The following is a 9,664-nucleotide window of genomic DNA, read 5'->3' on the forward strand; positions in this document are numbered from 1 at the left end:
GAAAACCAGTTCCTGTTTTTTTTTTTTGAACATTCAGAACGTAGAAATTTTTAAACAACCAAAGTGCACCACATTCAAAAAGAGAAACCTTGAAGGATTTCCAATCAAACAAAATTTCAGCACGTTAGAAGTTGTAGGTACGTAGTTAGTAGCAACAAAAAAAAGAACTAAGATCTATCCAATATAAGAAATTAGGATTTTGGAGAGGCATATGCAAATTAACAGTAATAATAAAACAATAATCATTTCAATCTGCCATCTTCTTTATATATAAAGAACAGATTGAATCCCTCCCAGGCAAGACACGTCAACAATTCGAAGTCTCACGTATCGACACGTGTCCCGTGGTCTCAATACGTCCCGTTTCATTAACTCAGATATTCTGGTGAGTTGGGCTTCTTTCGTTACACATACATTTCGAAGGTTTTTTTGGGCTAAAAAATCGGATGGGCTTAAGTTTAGATATAGAGGCAGCCTGATAGCCCAATAGTGAACCCTAATTGTAGTGACGGGAAGAAATGTAGCTTTAGAGTTCGGCTTTCTTCTTTGATCTAATGCGACTTTTGATCTTCGTCCTTATCTCTGAAACGGTCTGAGCCATGTCTTCATTGTCTTTAATCCTTTTAATTCAATCAACCACGGCCGTTAAGAAACATCGCCATGCTCTTCAAATGGCTGGTCATTACACTTCCTCCACTAACTCTGAAATTGATTGCGCTGATTAAATCAGAAACAACAACATCTCCACCTATTCATCTTTGTCCTCACTGTATATAACATAGAGATTCAAGATAATCGGTTAGTGCTTGAAAATGTCTTTCTTTCTTCACTTAATAACGGTTCCGTTCAGAAGTGGATTTCACCGCCGCACCCTTCAGTGTCAGATGGATAAAAACTTTGAAGATCTCCATTTTGTTGTCGAGACTTACAAATCCCATCTATCAGAGTGATTGATCTTCCCTACTTTCCAAATAATCCAGAAATGAATGGTCTGAAAGTTTTTTTGGTGTCAAAAACATGTATTTGATTACTTTATTTGAGATTGCCGAAATGTATTTTCTTGGCCCTGATTTAAGTTTTCCACCTTCCAATTTCACCAGAAAGGGAGCTACCTTGATTTGATTAGCAACAAGGCCGACATATCTTTCAAAGTTGCAGCGTAAAGTCATGTCCATGGCCAGGTACTACTTCTACTGTCTCTAAAATTCTCATTATGGTATCTCACCAATGAGTTTTGATCTGTATATTCCGAGTGTCTGAATTCTCATATATTATTGGTACAAAACTACCACTGTGCTTTGAAAATCAGGTTATCATGTCACTTCTGATTTTGTTGGTCTGTTCTCATCATACAGAGGAACACAACGGTAAAATTTAGTTTTGAAAACCCTCCATTTAATTGGAAACTGTCTCCATCTTATTCAGTGTTTCCCAAATTGTTTATATTCTAAAATCAAAGTCTTACAGCGGTAATTGATGTCTCAACCAATGGAATATTGCTCAAGGAGATGATGTGTAATTGTTGTTTTTTCTTCTAAAGCATGAGAATGACTAAAGTTTTTGTTTTTAATTTCTGGAAGATTTGAATCTTTGATGCCTTTTTTAATATCTTCACCATCTTTTGATCTTTGACATGGAAGTACTAAGAGCTATATCCTTACCTCTTTGATTGCAGGCTTGCAGCTTGATCAAACCCAGCATCTTGAAGGAGCTCTGAATCAATTCTCTGTCTTATTCAGTATGCCAGAATCCAGATTCGTTAGTATTATGTTCCAAAATTGTGTATTCAGTATGTGTTTCAGTTAAATCATTTTGGAGTATTGTGTTGTTGTTGTGATAGATAAGCCTAAACATCATAGTTTTTCCAGATTCGTTAGACATATTGTGATAGATAAGCCTAAGCCTGCTATTAGCATGTTCGAGTTTTGGCTTAGTGTTTGGAGATTTGAGTGTATATTCTCGCTATGTGTATTAATGTACATGTAGATTCTGCAATTTTTTTTTTTGTTTTTGTTTTCAAGCATCTATATGATATATCTAAATTGAATAAATTCTCCACAGAAGAAACAACAGAGGACTGTTTGAATCAAGAGAATGACAAATGACCTTCTGTTTGCAAAACACCAGGAACCAATGGTTACTTATAATCATCTTGCATTTTTTATCCACACCCAGCTACCTATATTAATATTTTTTTTATTTAGTTTTCTTAGCTAAAAAATCAAATCTGATCTCCCTAATATGTTTTTGTATGCTGTTCTTTGTTTCATGACCTTCTTTTTTAAATGTGCATTCAATGAAACCTATTGACTTATCCCATTCAGCTCCAAAATGACATATTAATTCAATCATTAGAGTTATTATGACAAAGAGTATCAAAGCTACAAACCAAGTAACCAGCATAAAATAAAGACTAAGGTCTTCAAGACGAGGCCGAAATTCTTAATTTGGAGAGCCATTGTTGGTTTTTTTTTTTGAAAAATGGATTAGGGTCATTGTTCATTTATATGATTCAAATATCAAGTTTCGGTGATGGTTTGTTAAAAAAGAACGTCGTTAGTCTGGTTTGATCTGTTTTATTTTTTATTGATAATGTATTTTCATTATTTGGAGAATAATATTATTTTTACGTTTGGATTTTGATTCAATTTTATTTCTCTTATTAAACTGTTAAATTTGGTATTATAACTCAATGATTCTAAATTAAAACAAAGTTTAAATTTGGTATTATAACTCAATGATTCTAAATTAAAACAAAGTTTAAATTGGCTGTAAATTTTACAATTGTTTTATACAAAACCTAAAAGATAAAATGTATTTAAATCATAACTATGTTTAGTTAAATTTTACTCATCTTACTTATCATTCTATATATGATTTTCAGTAATAACATCAATAATTTGTGAGTTAAATCATTTTAAATTTGTTAGACAAAAGAAAATAAATAAATACAAACCGATTTAAATTTCTACCAATTTAATAATTCAATTGTATATATATATATATACACAATTTACATTTAGATGTAAGTGCAAAATTTTTAACTTAATAAAAAATTATATGAATACCCGGGAGAGGATGTTGGAATAAGCTTGAGAAGAAAGTTTCCTAAACCTTATGAGTTATGATTTTGTAAAGGTTTAGGAAAAAGGAAATTTGAAATATGTTAAAGTTCTAGATAGGTTTAGGAGTTATATATTCCTATATAATGAGATGCATATTGTAATGCATTGTGTGAGCGATTGAGAGCTTTAGTTTTTGAGATATTTTTTCTAAAGCAATAAGAAAACGTTTGTTTGAATTCGATTCTTGATTTCAATATTTGGTATCAGAGCCATACACTTTGAAAGATTGACGAGCGAATATGAGCGACATCAAAGAAGAACCCGAGATGAGTGGCAAATAATCCGGACCATCTTCTATTCGACTTCCGATGCTGAACTCTACTAATTATACCGTCTGGGCGATGCGAATGAAGATTGCCCTCAAAGTCCATAAGGTGTGGGAAACCATTGATCCAGGAAACAAAACCGAGGAGAAGAATAACATGGCAATTGCATTGTTGTTTCAATCCATTCCTGAGGCCTTAACGCTACAGGTTGGAGAACTCGACACAGCAAAAGCCGTGTGGGATGCGATCAAGGCGAGACATGTAGGAGCTGAGAGGGTGAGAGAAGCACGACTTCAAACATTGGTGGCGGAATTTGACAGGCTAAAGATGAAGGAAGAAGACACCATTGATGTTTTTGTTGGTAGACTTTCGGATATATCTTCTAAATCTGCATCTCTTGGTGAGATTATAGAAGAATCAAAGCTTGTGAAGAAATTTTTAAAGTGCTTGCCAAGGAGAAAATACATTCACATTGTTGCTTCACTTGAACAAGTACTTGACTTAAACACAACAAGCTTTGAAGATATTATTAGACGTTTGAAAGAATACGAAGAGAGGGTTTGTGAAGAAGAAGATAACCAATCAGATGACCAAGGAAAGCTAATGTATGCTCATACCGAATCACAGCAAGGAGGCTACAATGGTGGTCGTGGCTATCGAGGGCGAGGAGGTCGCACTAACTGGCGAGGAAGAGGTCGAGGTCGTGGCAGTTTCTATCAACAACGAGACGCCTATAAACAGAGCCAAGGACTGAATCAAGGTCCAAGAAGGGAGACATCTCATATCACATGCTTCGCTTGTGATAAACTCAGCCACTACGCGTCGGATTGTCCTGATAAGTTACTTAATCCAGAAGAAACCGCTGAGAATAAGGTCAATGATACGGAGGAAGCCAATGAGCTGATGATGAATGAGGTCGTCTTTCTCAAAGAGAGGAATGTAAACCCGAATGCGTTCTATACTGAACTCGATATGAATGATATATGGTATCTTGACAATGGCGCTAGCAATCACATGAGTAGGAATCGAGTTTTCTTCTGCAACCTTAATAAAACAATCTCCGGGAAGGTTAGATTCGGAGACGACTCCCGTATTGATATACGAGGAAAAAGGTCTATTCAATTTATCTTCAAAGGAGGCGAGAAGAAGATTTTACACAATGTGTATTACATACCAGGACTTAAATGTAATATCGTGAGCCTAGGGCAAGCAATGGAAGCTGGCTGCGAGGTATGTATGAAGGATGATGTCTTAATGCTTTTCGATCGCTTTGGTGGATTAATGGTGAAGACAACTAGGTCAAAGAATAGACTACACAAAGTAAGCCTACATGTTTCTGATAATTTTAAATGCTTGCAAGCTGTCACAACGGAGTCATCTAGATGGCACGCACGGCTCGGTCACGTCAACTCAGAAATGATGAAGACAATGATCAAAACCAACCTAGTTACTGGCATACCGAGCCTGGAAGTAGAGAAGGAAACGTACACGTCATGTTTGCATGGGAAGAAAACAAAACAATCATTCCCACAAGCAACCACGTTCCGAGCCTCGCAACCTCTTGAACTTGTTCATGGAAACTTGTGGCACCCATCACACTGATGACGCCTTCACAAAAAAAGATATGTGTTCGTTCTTATCGATGACCACTCTCGCAACATGTGGACCATCTTATTGAAGGAGAAAAGCGAAGCTTTCAACAAGTTTAAAAGCTTCAAAGCATTAGTTGAGCAAGAAACAAAAGGTGTACTAAAGACGTTTCGAACAGATCGTGGTGGTGAGTTTATGTCACGAGAATTTCAAGAATATTGCACCAAGAACGGCATCAGAAGACAATTAACTGCGCCATATACGCCTCAACAGAATGGGGTCGTAGAGAGACGGAATAGGACACTCCTTGAGATGACTAGAAGCATTCTAAAACATATGAACGTTCCTAATGATCTTTGGGGAGATGATGTCAGACATGCTACATACTTAATCAATAGGATCATGAAAAGATCATTGCAAGGAATGACACCATATGAGGCTTTACGAGAAAAGAAGCCAAACCTTTCTCATCTTCGCGTATTCGGGTGTGTGTGTCATGCTAGGACAGACGCAGTAGGAAGAAAGAAGCTTGATGATAGGTCAAGGAGCTTAGTCCACTTGGGAACTGAACCCGGCTCCAAAGCCTACCGACTATTTGATCCCTCTACCAAGAAAATTGTCGTGAGTCGCGACGTCATCTTCGAAGAAAACAGAGCATGGGATTGGAAGAAGAAATTACCATTGCAACCCGAACATCACATGTTCTCCGTTGGTTACAACCCGATAGAAGAAAGAGTTGCAGAACTCGAAGAAGTTACTCCAAATAGCGATGAAGGAGAACTTGTGAATGAAGTCCATCAGAGCAACGATGGGGAGAACGAAGATGATGTCATCTTGACCAAGATCAGCCTGTATTGCGACGATCAACAAGAAATATCAGTAAGCATGCGTACTTTGACGAATACATTCTTGTTGCAGAGATTGAATGTGAACGACTTCTGTTGATAATCAATGACGAGCCATGGGACTTTAATGAAGCTAAAGAATTTAAGGTTTGGATCGATGCCTGCAAAGAAGAGATTGTTTCGATTGAGAAGAATGAAACTTGGTAGCTTGTTGATCTTCCTCTAGGAGTAAAACCTATTGGTTTGAAGTGGGTCTTTAAGATAAAAAGAAACACAGATGGGAGTATTAGCAAGTATAAAGCACGCTTGGTAGCGAAAGGGTATGTTCAACAACACGGTATTGACTATGATGAAGTATTCGCCCCTGTAGCTCGCATTGAAACTATTCGACTGATCATCGCTTTGGCAGCCCATGAAGGATGGGAAATACACCATCTCGACGTAAAAACGACATTTCTACACGGTGAGTTAAAGGAGGAGGTCTATGTGGTACAGCCAGATGGTTTCTATGTGGCAGGGAAAGAAAATAAAGTCTACAAGCTAAAAACAACACTGTATGGTTTAAAACAAGCACCCAGGTTGGAACACTAAACTAAACCAGATTCTTTTGGAACTAAAATTCTTAAGGTGTTCAAAAGAGCCATCAGTGTACAGAAAAGAAGATAAGAACGGCCTTCTCATTGTGGCTATGTATGTAGACCACTTGCTTGTGACAGGAACGTCTCAGCAGTCAATTGTCGAGTTTAAGCGAAGAATGTCCTCAAAGTTCGTGATGAGTGATCTTGGTAAGCTCACATACTATTTAGGAATTGAGGTGCATCAATATGGCGAATGCATTGTGTTGAAACAAGATCAGTATGCTCAAAAAATACAAGAAGAGACAGGTATGGGCAATTGCAACTCAACGCACATTCCAATGGACATGAACGTGAAGTTGTCGAAGTCTCCAAAAGAGAAGAGTATTAACGAAACAGAATATAGGAGAAGCATAGGGTGTTTGCGTTACCTACTTCATACCCGACCCGATTTATCTTTCTCCGTTGGGGTGTTAAGTAGATACATGCAAGATCCAAAAGAGTCTCATGGTGTTGCCTTGAAGCAAGTTCTGCGATACTTAAAGGGAACAACCGCTCTTGGACTATCATTTAAAGCAACGAGGAAGCTCGAACTAGTGGGTTTCAATGATAGCTCGCATAATGTAGACGCCGATGATGGCAAGAGCACCACAGGGCATGTGTTTTACCTAGATCAGAATCCAATATCATGGTGCTCACAAAAGCAGGAGATTGTCGCCCTATCGTCTTGTGAGGCTGAGTTTATGGCTGCAACCGAAGCAGCTAAACAAGCAATTTGGCTGTAAGATTTGTTGGGATAAGTCATCGGGAAACCTAGCGAGAGAGTATCAATACGTGTGGACAATAAATCTGTTATTGCTCATACTAAGAATCCAGTGTTTCATGGTCGAAGCAAACATATACATCGTAGGTTCCACTTTATACGTGAGGGTGTTGAGAATGAACTAGAAGTTAAGCATGTTCCGGGTAATGAGCAAAGAGCTGACATATTGACGAAATCTCATGGTCGTTCTAAGTTCGAAGAAATGAGAAGGCTTGTCGAAGTTCAAGTTGGGAGTGAAGATGTGTTCAAGTTTAATGGAGAGAATGTTGGAATAAGCTTGAAGAAAGCTTGAGAAGAAAGTTTCCTAAACCTTATGAGTTATGGTTTTGTAAAGGTTTAGGAAAACGGAAATTTGAAATATGTTAAAGTTCTAGATAGGTTTAGGAGTTTTCTATTCCTATATAATGAGATGCATATTGTAATGCATTGTGTGTGAATTGTGTGAGCGATTGAGAACTTTAGTTTTTGAGATATTTTTCTAAAGCAATAAGAAAACGTTTGTTTGAATTCGATTCTTGATTTCAATAGAGGACACGTCATTAAATCAATTCCCTACAGCTTGCCACATGTCCTGTTTTTTTTATAACTTCTTTACGTTTGTTTTGTTGGGGCAATTGATTTGCGGGGAATTCTATATCATTACTTCCAATACTAAAGCAGAACAACATGTATAACTTATGTACGAGGAAAACAGAGAGCTCGATGAAGAGAATCTCAAGTTCTCAAAACAATGTAGTAGTGGTTCTCTACAGTGTTCTGCAAAGAAAAACAAGTTTAAGAAGAGAAAGAGTCCTAATATGATCAGCTGCATCCCATGATATATCAACAATGTATAAGGTAGTGATGATCGATTTTGCAATTATGTATTTGAATCTGATTAATAACTTTGGAGAAAAGTGAAAATTAAGTTATTGTTTAGAGAAATCAGTAAAGGAATGTTTTGAGTGACAATTGTCATAACGACATGTTCATATAGTTAACGTTTCTATCTTTCCTTGCATTTTACCTTCATGGCTTTGATATAAATTCCACAATTTTTCAGATTCTTCAAGGTGTTTCAGATGAACTGGAATTTGCTAGCTCAAAGTTTTACATTGTTACCATGAAGCAGGTGCTGTGATGATTTAAAACTGTCTGGACTTTACAAGATGTCTGCGTTTGTTAGTATGAGTGGGGAAATTGCTCGGATACTACGCTAAAGCGTCGTAAATAGTGAGTTTATTAGTAAAAAAATGAAAGTTCATACCCAATACACTGGAATCTGGTTAAAGTGTTGAAAGAATAATAAAAATCAAAGATCATATGGAAAGTTATAATCAATCAAATTGAAGACATATATAAAATGCTAAGCGTTTCAGGCTTTGGTTGAACACCTTAGAGAGCAGCTTCGCTAGATGATCTGAACTCATCTTGCTGGCTAGGTGACCATAATTTGGATTTGTGTCATAATGTTCCTGCTCTTTTCTTCCTGCAAACTAGGGGTGGGCAAAAAAACCGAACCGAATCGAGTCAAACGGAACTAACCGAACCGAAACCGAATCAAACCGAACCAAAGTCTATTTCAAATCATTCGGTTGAAGATTTCCCCAACCCGAATGGTTCGGTTTTAAACCAAACCGAACCAAGAAACCGATGTGTTTTTGTATTTATTTAAATTAAAAAATTAGTAATACCAATATACAAAAATTCTAATACCATACCACGTATTTTCCATTTTTCATTTATTAACATATATTCTTCTAACCGAATATGTAATCATTAAAATATTTGATTAAAAAAATAGAAAAGTTTGTATCTTTATATTCTTATATATGTAAACATGGATGTTAAATCTAAACCTAAAACCTAAAGCAAATTTTATTAAAAACAAAAGTTCTTCTCCACAGCGTTAGATGATTCATTGAAAGTTTTTTAATAATGATATAAGAGACATTACTAATGATGTTGGCTTTTTTTTTTAGTTAACTTTCATTTGTTTTAATTCTTATATATTTTTGTGACTTTTTAAAGGTTTTTGTTTCAGTTTTATATTGAACTTAGTTCACATAGTTTATGTTTACATAATTTATTCTTTAAAATATAATTTTTCTTAAAATAATTAAACTAAGAAGAACCTAACTAAGAAGAACCTAAATAAACTGATCCAAAAAATAAATCCAATCGAACCGAATATAAACCGAACCGAACACAAACCAAACCGAACCAAACCGAACCAGACCATACTAACTATAGTTTATTTCAATTGGAAAAATACTAGAACCGAACTAACCAAACCGAACCGAACCCAAACCAAACCGAGAAAATAACCGAAGTGTCCACCTCTAGTGCAAACATCATCATGTCGGCTTTGTTATTTTTTTCTGTTTGCGAACGGCTGACGATTCCAACTCAATGATATTGCAGAATGTATGATAATTCTCGACTTTATGTTAGGAACGGA

Source organism: Brassica napus, chromosome C5 (genome assembly GCF_020379485.1).
Source record: "Brassica napus cultivar Da-Ae chromosome C5, Da-Ae, whole genome shotgun sequence".
Taxonomy (NCBI): Eukaryota; Viridiplantae; Streptophyta; class Magnoliopsida; order Brassicales; family Brassicaceae; genus Brassica; species Brassica napus.